A 13671-nucleotide genomic window follows, 5' to 3' on the forward strand; every position below is an offset into this window, starting at 1 on the left:
TTTAAAAAATATGCAGTACAAAATAATCAAATTTTGCAATTGGAACAAGGGGAGACATGAATGAATACTGGAAAGAATTTAGGGCCAGAGCTACTTCTCAAAGTTTTATAGCTTTGTTCAACGAAAGTATACTACATATGACATGGATGTAGACCAAGACCAATGAGGATGTGAGCCTCAATCTGATAGTCAAGAGACGTGTGCGAAAGAACATAAAGTATAATCATTATATCAGATATAATCTCGAAAACAAGTTGCCTCAGAATCTCAGCAACACTACTTACTTTCTGAGATGTATGCAAAGATTTCAACGATCTTCTGCTGACTGCTGTTTGGGACAGCGTCTGCTGATTGCACTTTTACTACACACGAACTAATAGGCCTGTTGAAGTCAGAGTTAGCAGTAAACTTAGTGTACGAATTAAACGCAGACTCTAGACTGAATGATAAATTGACTTGGGAAGGAAGATAAATGATACACCTTTTAACCAAGTACCTATCACTATTACTCAATTCAAAAGCAATAACAAGTGAAGGATTACGCAATCCGCCCGGTGACCATGTGGGAGAAAATGCCACAATATGTGAGAAACTGTACAAAGAAAAATTCTTAACATAGTGGCAGATAAGAACGCCTTTGAATAAGCGATAATGTGATATGGCCATCACCTCCGACTGTACTGGTAAATGAAGGAGAATCAAATACTATACCTCAGACATGGCTCGTAACATGTCTCTTTGAACAAAGCAAGTTAAGTATGAATACAAATGAAAGCCTACTTAACACCCTGATAGATTGCATGCGGAGTATTGTACCAAGCTGCGAAAGGCTTCCTGGAACTTCACCATAATGCAGATCGGTCCTCACCGGTGGTTATCCTAGTTACTGCTTGCACTGAAGTTGACCCTTCACCTGTGGTAGAGTGGGAGGTCGCCCCGGGGCGAAGCAGGCGGCGAAAGACTTCCCAAGCGGCAGCACGTAAGGCCTCCCCGGTTTGTCTGACAAACAAGTTCCAGGTGATCTCTGTGGCTGACATTTTCAGTGAGCCAGATGCTGTCGCCCGTACTGTTTTAGAGGAAGCCACTCAGCCTGCAAGTTCTGGGCAATTGCAGAGGGTGGGATTATTGGTAGTTATGAGCTCCAATGTTAGGCGCGTTATGGGGCCACTTATGGGCTTGCCTGACAAGATGGGCAAGAAAACCAATGTGCACTCCGTGTGCATACCGGGTGAAGTCATTCCAGATGTGGAAAGGGCTCTCGTGGAAGCCATGAAGAGCACAGGGTACAGCCAACTGCAGGTTGTTGCTCACGTTGGTACCAATGATGTGTGTCACTTTGGGCAAGAAGAGATTCTCTCTAGTTTCGAGAGGCTAACAGAAATGGTAAAGGCTGCCAGTCTTGCTAGCAAGATGAAAGCACAGCTGAGGATTTGCAATATAGTCGATAGGACCGATTGCGGAGCTCTGCAACAGAGCCGAGTGGAGGGTCTGAATCAGAGGCTCAGACGGTTCTGCGACCGTGTAGGCTGCAGATACCATGACTTGCGCCAAAGGGTGGTTGGGTTTCGTGTTCCGCTGAATAGGTCAGGTGTTGACTATACGCAGGAGGCGGCTACACGGGTAGCGGGGCTGTGTGGCGTGGACTGGTCAGTTTTTTCGGTTAGAGGGTTTCGGGAAAACACAAGTAGGGCATCAGTCACAAAGGGTGCAGGCTGAACATAGGGAGAACGTAGATACAGGAACCATTGGTATATCGTTTGTTAATTGAAGTAGCTGTGTTTTTGAGCGTACCAGAGCTCTAAGCACCAATGGAAAGCACTGATGCTCAAATTGTTATAGGCACTGAAATCTGGCTAAAGCCTATCATAAGCTCAGCCGAAATTTTTGCGAAGAACCTAACGGTGTTCCGAAAGGGCAGGCTAAACACAGTTGGCGGTGACGTGTTTGTTGCTGTCAGAAGTAGTTTTTCTTGTCGTCAAACTGAAGTAGAAACTTCCTGTGATTTGGTATGGGCAAAGGTCACTGTTGGCAACCGGAATAAAATAATAAATTGATCGTTTTAACGACCTCCCAATTCAGATGATACAGTTGCTGAATGGTTCAAAGAAAACTTGAGTTTGATATTAAACACATACCAGACCTATACGATAATAGTTGGTGGTGATTTTAATTTACCCTCAATATTTTGGCGTAAATACATGTTTAATTCCGGAGGTACGCATAAAATATCATCCGAAATTGTGCCTAACGGATTCTCTGAAAATTGTTTCGAGCAGTTAGATCATGAGCCCACGCGAAGAGTAAACGGTCGTGGAAACACACTTGACCTCTTAGCAACAAAGAATCCTGAGTTAACAACGAGCATCAAACCCGATTCAGGGATTAGTGAACACAGGTGTCGTAGCGAGATTGAACACTGCAATCCCCAAATCCTCGAAAAATAAGCGAAAAAATGTATATTCACTTGAAGCCTTCTTAAGAGGCAATCTCCACTCATTTCATATTAATAATATAAGTGTAGACCAGATGTGGCTGAGATTCAAAGAGATAGTATCGGCAGGAATAGAGAGATTTATGCCAAATAAATTAACAAACGACTGAGCTGATCCTCCTTGGTACACAAAACGGGTTAGAACACTGTTGCAGAAACAACGAAACAAGCATGCCAAATTGAAAATCCCCAAGATTGGTGATCTTTTACGGAAGCTCGAAATTTAGCATGGACTTCAATGCGAGATGCCTATAACAGTTCCCACAACGAAACTTTGTCTCGAAACCTGGCAGAAAATCCAAAGAGATTCTGGTCATATGTGAAGTATGTTAGCGGCAAGAAACACTCAATGCCTTCTCTGCCCAATAGCAATGGAGATACTATAGAAGACAGTGCTGCCAAAGCAGAGTTACTAAGCACAGCCTTCCGAAATGCCTTCACAAAAGAAGACAAAGTAAACATTCCAGAACTCGAATCGAGAACAGCTGCCTAATTGAGAAACGTAGAAGTAAATAACTTCGGAGTAGTGAAGCAACTTAAATCAGTTAATAAAAGCAAGTCTTCTGTTCCAGACTGTATACCAATTACTTTGCTTTCGGAGTATGCTCATGCAGGAGCCCCATACTTAACAATCATATACAACCGTTTGCTCTCCGAAATATCTGTACCCAAAGACTGGAAAGTTGCACAGGTCACTCTATTATTCGACAAAGGTAGTAGGAGTAACCCACTAAATTACAGGCCCATATCGTTAACGTCGATATGCATCGGGATTGTAGAACATATATTGTGTTCGAACATTATGAATTACCTCGGAGAAAACGGGCTATTGAGACATTCAACATGGGTTTAGAAGGCATCGTTCCTGTGAAACACAACTAGCTCTTTATTCACATGAAGTGTGTAGTGCTATTGACAAGGTATTTCAGATCGATTCCGTATTTCTGGATTTCCGGAAGGGTTTTGACACTGTACCACACAAGCGGCTTGTAGTGAAATTGCGTGCATATGGAATATCGTCTCAGTTATGTGACTGGATTTGTGATTTCCTGTCAGAGAGGTCACAGTTCGAAGTAACTGACGGAAAGTCATCGAATAAAACAGAAGTGATTTCTGGCGTTCCCCAAGGTAGTTATCTATATAAACGATTTTTGAGACAATGCGAGCAGCCGTCTTCGGTTGTTTGCAGATGACGCTGTCGTTTATCGACTAATAATATCATCAGAAGATCAAAATAAACTGCAAAACGATTTAGAAATAATATCCGAATGTTACGAAAAGTGGCAATTGAAACTAAATAACGTAATGTGTGAGGTCATCCACATGAGTGCTAAAAGGAGTTCGTTAAACTTCGGTTACTCGATCAATCAGTCTCATCTAGAAGCCGTAAATTCAACTAAATACCTAGGTATTACATTTATGAACAACTTAAATTAGAAGGAACACATAAAGAATGTTGTGGGGAAGGTTTACCAAAGACTGCGTTTTATTGGCAGGACACTTAGAAAATCTAATGGATCTACTAAGGACACTGCCTACAATACGCTTGTCTGTTCTCTTTTAGAATACTGCTGCGCGGTGTGGGATCCTTACCAGGTAGGACTAACGGAGTACATCGTAAAAGTTTAAGGAATGGCAGCACGTTTTGTATTATCGCAAAGTATGGGAGAGAGTATCACAGAAATGATACAGAATTTGGGCTGCAAATCATTAAAAGAAAGACGTCTTTCGTTGTGACGGAATATTATCACGAAATTCCAGTCACCAACCTTCTTCTCCGAATGCGAAAATATTTTGTTGACACCGAAGTTCATAGGGAGGAACGATCAACATGATAAAATAAGGGAAATCAGAGCTCGTACAGAAAGATATATGTGTTCATTCTTTCCACGCGCAATACGAGATTGGAATAATAGAGAATTGTGAAGGTGCCAGATGAACCCCATGCCACGCACTTGAATGTGATTTGCAGAGGACCCGTGTAGCTGTAGATGTAGTTTGTAGTGTGAGAATAGCCATCAGAATGTAATGTCAATTCAGTTACCTAGAGTCCATGAGCAAATTGCGACACAAGTCGTCCAGAACAGAACATGTGGAACTCACGAGATGAGAAGATCGCAAAACTAAGGACAACACTTTGTCCACTATAAAACAAAGCCCATAAACACGTGACACAGTACATGCTGTTCTGTGACTGGTCCATACTCAGCGTATGCAAAGTATAAGTTTGTGGACATGCTATCACTCGAATAGTCAAAGACAGGAATGCATTAAGCAATCGATAGTTCTGGTAGGAAAAGCTTTTGAACAGACTTGCAAGCATGAATTCATGTAAGAATCAATAAATTGATCATTGAAATTTTAAGGAAAAGCTTTCATCAAACACCCCTTAGATTTACAGCAATTCTCGAATGCTATTTTGCAGGGTGGTCAGCGTTCCATAAATGATAAGTTAACCTCCAGCATGCACCTAAAACAAACACAATAATTATTGAGTAATTACACTAACATATAGTGGACTGATACTCTAATAGCAATGTATATGTTTATGGGTCCATATCATCACAACATCATTATTTTAAATAACTGTACTCTTAGTAAATAACATTTCCTGAAATGAGTAAAAATTATATGGCATCATTACCTAATTTTTAAGAAAGCAGAACTTTTTGTGGCTCTCCTCCTGAATTTGTTACTTAAGCACTAAACAACCTAACCTATTACAATTTTAATATCAGTCTGCTGTCGAATGAGTGGATGTAAATTATGTTAATGACATTGTTTACAGTATTGTTCCGTGTAGAAAACGATGCATGGATGGGACTTAGAAAGGGATTAAGAGACTGTTTCTAGAATAAACTGTTTCTTCAACTCTAGTTAATCACTGTTCACAATTAGATCATGGAGTACAGAAGCAACTGTGTTGCGCCTGATAAGGAAAACATGATTGTGGGGACCTCAGACAGAAGAATGGCTTAGATTTCAGTCCTACATGATATCTTCTCGAGCCATGGCAATGTAGGACGTCTGCAGTGCACTAACCACCAGCGGTCACTCCTAATACTAACATTTCAATCAACATTTTGTCAGCTTGCACCTCACCCTGTCTGGAGTGTCTGCAGTATTAGTCCAGTGGGAGTGCCATAGAGCATGATTGTTTGATATGCTATTTGTGTAGTGTGAGTGCCCACCATTTTGCTGGTAAAGATAGCAATTCCATTCAAAGCATGACCCATTCTCATGTGTGACCTCAGATTATCTCATAGTGATCATCTTGTACTCATATCTCAACATGAAAATATTTGTAAAGGCTGCTAGTACAATGTTAAATAAAGACACAATTAGTAGCTACATGTAACAAAAATATTTCGATTTGAATTGAGGTAGAAGTAGATCATCACAGCCTTAATAAACACAAATTTTTTCCTTGACATTTATAGTAATTATAAGACAAACAGTGCCAAAACTCCAGGATAATGACATTCACATTAATGAATATATGCAACAATTAAAATACTGCCTCAACAAAGCAAGGAATGTATTACAACAATATTGTGAACTTACACACAATTTAATTTACGTCAATCTTTACATTATTACATATTCAGAATACCTAATATGTTATTTGCAATTTTCTGCTCAGAGAATACCTCTTAGTTGTCACTGTTCTTAATTATCCCTTCTACCCAATTAGTGATGTCATCATACATTTATAAACTCTACAAATAATGAATAAAGAATGACATGCAGTCAGAAGTTCGATACTCAACAGAAAGTTTTTCAAAAGGCTATTAATAGCATATTCACTTGCCAATTTCCACTTAATATTTCTGTCCACTCCAGAGGATCAGAAAATGTAATTCAAAATTGAAGCTTTGCAGGATCATTCAGAAAGATAGTTCACCACACCAAACTGTGTATACAACGCCAAAAGCGAAGATCATGATACATTCCTTAAACTTTTTATCCTGCCATAGTACTAAACTTTTACAAAACATCTATGACATTGAATCATGCTGAAATTGACTATGAGGACTCAACACAAGCTATGTAGCCTTAACTTACAACATGGCATAAGGGACATTGGTATAATTTGACCTGCATTCTGGCAAAGACATCAACAAAGTTGTCAAAGTACTTTGTGTTGTTAGGCTCTCTCTGGACATTAAGTATCTTTTATGTTGGGTTTTCAGATTGTTATACATCTCTGCCTCCTTCAGAAGATGAATCTGATTACCTTTCTCCACTTCATGAAACATTTCCATGTTTTTCCAATGTTCCACATTGTATTTTCTAGTTTTGTCACTCAAAGAAGATATATGCCTGGGTTTACAATGTTCTTTAAATCTTATGTTAAGCTTCCTTCCTGTTAGTCTATGTATTCCTGGTCACAAAGGCTACAAGTGATTTTTTACACTCTTGAGCTATCATAAACTGATAGCAATATATACTCTTACCTGAATAGTCAAGATTATATAAGGATTAAGCTCATGGAATTTACTGTACAGTTTTTGAATCTGTGTTGTACTACTAGTGGTTACTGATTGTTACAGTGTGACAAGAATTCTTGATGCTACAAATTTTTGTTACTTTAATGCCCTGCAAGAAAATGTTCAAAAAACCGACTCGCAAATGAATTATTGTATACTTTTGAATGCCATGTGATGAAAAGTTATGAGCGTTTGGATAATTAGTTACTAATTAAGGCAATTGATCAGAATAATAAGTAAGCTGCAGGTGACGAGTTCTGATAATTATGTAACTTGCAACAGTTGTGAAATCTTATGCCTAATATGTGCTGAAAATTCAGATGAACATACCATTCCTTCTTTCACATTTATAGCACCTTTATTCAGATTAACATACCATTATTTAGTAACATTTTTTATGTAATAGTAACCAATTAAAAGACCTTAAAAGTCTGGTTGATGATGTTTGATCCACAACTGTGCTGTTTCTCTTATGAAATATACGTGAACATGTCATGCATTTCTACATCTACATCTACATAAATACACCGCTAGCCATCAAGCGGTGTGTGGCGGAGGGCACAATTCGTGCCAAAGTCATATTTCTCCCCCACCCCCCTCACCGTTCCACTCGCGAATCGCGCAAGGGATAAACGCCTCTCAGAATCAGAACCCCTCAGTACGAGCTCTTATTCCCCTAATCTTTGAATGATGATCACTACGTGGTTTGAAAGTTGGTGGTAATAGTATATGCTCTACATCCTCAGTGAAGATTGGATTTCGGAATTTAGAGAGCAGAACCTACTGTTTAGCGTCTCGTCTATCTGCAAGTGTGTCCAACTTCAAACTTTCTATGAAATTTGTAACGCTCTCGCGACGGCTAAACGTATCAGTCACGGATCTTGCCGCTTTTCTTCGGGCCTTCTCAATCCCTTGAATCAGACCCAACTGGTAAGGGTCCCATACAGACGAACAGTACTCTAAGACTGGACGAACTAACGTATTGTAAGCTATTTCTTTTGCTGAAGGACTGCATCGCTTCAGGATTCTACCAATAAACCGCAATCTAGAGTTCGCCTTACCCGTTACTTGTGTAAACTAATCATTCCATTTGAGATCATTTCGAAAAGTCACACATAGATACTTGACTTATGTTACCTCCTTGTTACACGAAGTAAATTACACTTTCTAATATTGAGAGATAACTGCCAGTCATTACACCACTCATTTCTTTTCTGCAAATCCTCATTGATTTGTTCACAACTTTCGTGTGATACTACTTTCCTGTAGACTACAGTCTTATCGGAAAACAGTCTAAGGCCGCTGTCAATACCATCAACCAAATCGTTTATGTAAATCGTTAAAAGCAGAGGACCTATTACGCTGCACTGGGGCATACCTCAAGTTACTCTTGTTTCTATTGAAGCTACCCCATTCAGGGCGACACTTTCTAATATTGAGAGATAACTGCCAGTCATTCTATCCAACCGCATATGTCATTGGATACACCGTAAGGGCGTACCTTTTGTAGCAAGCGACAGTGCGGAACTGAGTCGAACACCTTTCGAAAGTCGAGAAATATGGCATCACCCTGGGAGCCGGTATCTAGACCCTGTTGTACATCATGTACAAAGAGGGCCAGCTGTGTCTCGCATGATCGCTGTTTCCTAAAACCGTGTTGGTTTCTGCAGATAAGCTTCTCAGAGTCTAGAAAGAAAATTATGTCTGAACACAAAATATGTTCCATGATTCTACAACAAATCGATGCCAGTGAAATTGGCTGATAAATATGTGCATCAGATTTTCTACCCTTTTTGTAGATTGGTATGACCTGGGCCTTCTTCCAGTCCCGTGGAACTTGTCGCAGTTCTGATAGATGACGGATAAGAATGGTGCTATATTTGTAGCATAGGAAACATAAATCTAACGGGAATACCGTCTGGGCCAGATGCCTTCCTGGGGTCTAAGGATCTTAACTGTTTTACAATCTCAGATACACTAAACACTATGTCAGCCATCCTTGCGTTTGTTAGATAATTGAAAGGGGGAATGGTGCTGCAGTCCTCTATCGTAAACGAGTTGCTGTAAGCTAGGTTTAGAATTTCATCATCATCATCAGTTATATTACCCGTACTGTCAGCTCGAGAAGGTATTGAAATATTTGAGCGTTAATAGATTTTACAGAGGACCAAAATTTTTTGGAGTAATTTTTGTAATCTGCAGATAAAATATTGCTTTCAAATTTGTTAAAGAGTCTCTCATTGTCCTTCTGACAGCTGCTTTTATGTCGCAAAATTTCTGTTTGTCAGCGGGGAAGTGACTACGTTTAAAACGACTGTGATAAATTCTCTGCTTTCTCAGCAACTTACTAATCTGTTTGTTGTACCAAGGTGGATCCTTTTCCTCCCCTATACTTTTTCTGGGCTTATACTTCTATATTCTTGATAAATGAATATCAAGGTTAGGAATGATCTGTCTGAGAATATCAAGATATATTGTAAAAATAAATTGCTTAAAGGTGAATTAAAAGCAAAACATAGGTAAGGAAACCATCCTCCACAGACTGAAGAATATAGAGGGGTGTGTTGTACATATGTGTATCGATGTTTTAGAGAAATGTATTGACAGCATCATAAAAGAGCGTGTAACACCTGGCAAAAGACAAAGGTTTCACAAATGTGACCTAGGTATTATTGGTACAGACAATAACGAATTAAATTTTAAGGCACACAAAGGCAGTTCACTTGTCATCCTTTCAGAACTGCATATATTACTAAAACTCTTATTAAAAGATGATCAAATATTTAAGATTCCTAAAGCTCCCACTGGTAAATACAGAGACGAAATTAAGGGGAAGGTAATAATTCCTGTTCCAATTTTTACTGACATTCATTGAAGAACTGGTTAGGTATCAACTCAATCGATAATAAGCTTAGAGTTAATTCAAAAATACATAAGATTGCGCTTCCCTATGAGCAATTTTCAATTACATTGATTGCACTTGTCACTTTGTAAGTCAAGAATCGAATCAGATTACTACTGAAAACTACAGAATGACAAATAGTCACATATTAAAAACTGCAACAGAACTGATTCAGGTCACCTTAGAGGTTAGAACTCCAGCAGCTAAATTCTTACCGTTAGAGCTTAGCAATCCATATGCAAATGTACCAGTTGAAGAAATAATTAACAACATCAAAAATAGTCGACCGACTTTCAAGAAAATGAATAACTAGCAAATTGCATTGGTATGTGATCAATTCAGTCAATTTCGTCTCAAAAGTATTTTGTATTCAGTTTGACCTTCAGAAGATAGCGAAATGGCTTAGGAATTAGTAATCACCTAGCAGGGACACTAGCAAACATTATCATGGATGATTCAGAAAATTAATTTTTACACTAACAAATATAAACGCTACCTTGATGACATGCTCATACTTTTCAGTTGCAGTACAACATAGATTGAACACCTACACAGTAACTTAAATGAGCTACTTCCTAATATTAACTGTGTTATGTAGGTAGAAGAAAATAATTCTATAAGCTATCTTCTTTTTGAAGATATCCAAACTTAATGAATGACATACTTACAACATATTTAGGAAACTAACAACCACAGAAGCAATCATACATGTGTCTTCATTTCATCCCATATCCTTTTAGTGTGCACTTTTCATGCCATGATGACACGTTCAGTTGATTACGCATATCTGTAGAAAGTATAGACAGTGAGAATAGCATTTTACGTCACGTAGTTGTGGACAATGGGTCTGACCTTATGGCAGGAGAAAAGGTTTACAAAACACAGCTTTGGTTAAAAGAGAAGTGCAGACAAGAAGTGATAAGGCTACAGAAAATAAGAAATAAAGGAAACCCTAGGTCTGTAATGATGCCATATTTAGGCAAAGATCCCTGATACAATAAAACAGGTTTCTGTATTGGTACTGCTAAAGTGGTTTTTCAAATAAATAATGAGGTAAGGGAAATTGTTAAGGCACAAGATACAGAAAGAAGACGTATATGATAAATCAGAGGTGTCTAACATCATCTGTGGTCTATATGATGAAGAATACGTAGACAAACAAGAAGGAAGCTTACGATAAGATTCAAAGAATGCTGTAATCCCAGTCATAAAGCTGCTTTGAGTGACTACTTTACAACACATGAACTTACAATAGGGCACACTGAAGAAAACATGAGATACCTTGTATAAACTGAAAAAAGGTGTTGTTATAGAAGTAGAGATATATATTAATCAGAAGACCCCCTATAAAGAAGTGAAAGACATTAAGAACGCAAAGTCCTTTGGTAACCTTTCTAATGTATTTGCCATTATGCACAAGGAATTCCACATATTGCGTATGGTCAAGTTAGGAATTGTAACAACTGTTCATTTCGGCCTGTGAGAAGCTGTATGTTTGTATGTATTCTGCACGGCAGCCTAATAAAGTCAAATGGAAGATGGATCCAATCGTTTAACCATTGCCACCGCCATAAATGTGTAACTTTAAGTGGTCTTCAGGGTCAGTGCATCCACCACGCTCGCTGGTTCCTCCGACTCGAGGCTGGCATATGATGGGAGATCATACACTGGGCTGTTAGAATGCGCTCTTACCAAGGTGCGATGATTACATGAGGGAATGTCTCCTTCAGTTAAAGGGGTGGTGGTTGGAAGTTTTCTGTGGGAATCGGTAGAATCTGGTCTCAGTGGGTGTTATGGAAATTGACCTGCTAGGCAATTATCTTCTTTTTATGCCCCATTACCCTACAAAATAAGCAAAAAGTTTCACTTTTGCTGGTGCTCTGCAGAAATCTTGAAATTTCATTGGAGAGGTGGTCGCAATAGCGGCAAAACATATCTAGAGATTGTACAGCGCTCGAAATCATTACTGTCGTTGCTGGATGACTTGGAGCTTCTCCTAAACCTGAGAGAGAAGTTAGAACTGCAGTTTTAGACACTCTCCCTCCTGCCTCCACGAACGGCGGTTTTGGTGCAGTCCTCATCCGCTGCACGTGATAAAAGGGGCCAGTACGCTACTGACCTCCGCCCACAGCCGGCGCGCACGGAATCGTGTGATGGGCGTTTATCTGCTAAGATTCGGGTTGCAATGCTTTCTCGTGGAGCAGTTTGCGGGGCGTGGTATATGTTATCTTTGTAGAGTAAGTCGTAACGGTAATTGACTACTGCAGTTAGTTTTTCGAATTGCAGGATACCTTTTGCATCTGTAAATAATGTTTGATTTCCGAGTTCACTTTTCGTTAGAACTTTCCGGTATTCTATCTTGTTGAAAGTTTTCTCACTTGAATGCTCGTTAATGGATATAAACAGCTACTTTTATAAGCCTGTATTTTCATTTAACAGAAAGACGCCACCTTTAACTAAACTGTGCTGCTGTGAAGTGGTTGACCAATGTATTTCATACACAAGTATTTACATTTAAAGATGAGGTTACACCTGTTAAATTCAGAAGTTAATAAGTAGTTATCCTTTACGCAACTTGTTTACTGTCTTTTATAAGGAAACTTGCATGATTGCATAGGGATCTTCATTTCATTTTCTGATCACAGATACTTTAATTTTGCATTCTCGGCATATGCACGCTACGGCCAGAACCACCCCACCTCATACTTCCTAAACGTGAAGTTGATTTATAAGCAGCCAAGAAAGATTCAGGCTACATGGAATGGCATTTATAGCATATTACTCAATGACAAACTAGGTCTGATTGTTAATATCGATATGCATCACACACTGCCTGAAACTGCCGAGCTATGTAATACATTGCAGTAGTAAATTAGTAAACTAATAAAGTAGAAGGTTAAGACGGAAAAGATTAAAATCTTATTTTATTTTATGAGGAAAATCAGGAATTCCAGATGTACACTCGGAATGTACGAATTGTCCTTTCAGCTAAATGTCTAAGATGAGCAATCAGTTATTTTTAGAATGAGCATACGAGCCTCATGTCTCACGTTCTAAATAGGCGTCAAGACGAGTATATAAAAGAGATGAAAGACTAGCCGAATTTGCGTAGCGACAAGTCTCACTGCCATTTGTGGCGGTTAGATTGCCAGCAACGTGTCGATAGACACCCTACTGAAAGCTCATAAGAAGCACTTCTGCTGTTATACCCTTGATAACTGGGTTGCCAATTGCAATATGCTAATCAAACACTGCAGTTAATGGCACAGATGTCTTTAGGAACGAACAGATTTTCAAATGGCATAACTGACCTTCTGCTCTGTCACCCACAGAGTATGTCTGGGAAGACGAAAGCTTCGAGACCGACACAGCAAGGATTTCATTCAAGAGATCCGTGAAAAATGCGTTTGGTGTCTGGTTGCTTCCGAGCCACAACGTATAAAATAAAGTCTCAATGTCTGTAGGGATCACACGTCTTAGTGATGTTGATAATGAGTATTAGTTCAGGATGGAAACAATGTTTAATAATTAATACCCAATATGTGATGAACGACACCTCAAAGTCAGATAAACATCGGAGTGGAGACACTGATGTATCCCATCCTATTTGGGTCAGTCCATATACAAATAGCGTGATTAATAAAGAAAGAAAAATGGAAGACTATGACGCAAGTGATAACCGGCTAATGGTTCTCACTGTTGCTATTTTTGTGTGCATGGGAGAAACGATGAAAGAAATAAAAGAAAATCACTAATGTGGAAGGTAGCTGCTTGGCACCAAACGTCGA

The 13671-nt window shown here is 39.1% G+C and overlaps 2 protein-coding genes across 5 annotated transcripts in view; one reads left to right on the forward strand and one right to left on the reverse strand.

Moving 5' to 3' along the window:
* Positions 1-13671, forward strand: part of LOC126094852 (uncharacterized) — a 207027-nt gene that overhangs the window by 159303 nt on the left and 34053 nt on the right. The window lies entirely within an intron of this gene.
* Positions 1-13671, reverse strand: part of LOC126094849 (uncharacterized) — a 154032-nt gene that overhangs the window by 131716 nt on the left and 8645 nt on the right. The gene's annotated exons all lie outside the window — the stretch shown is intronic.

This window comes from Schistocerca cancellata, chromosome 8, assembly GCF_023864275.1.
Source record: "Schistocerca cancellata isolate TAMUIC-IGC-003103 chromosome 8, iqSchCanc2.1, whole genome shotgun sequence".
Taxonomy (NCBI): Eukaryota; Metazoa; Arthropoda; class Insecta; order Orthoptera; family Acrididae; genus Schistocerca; species Schistocerca cancellata.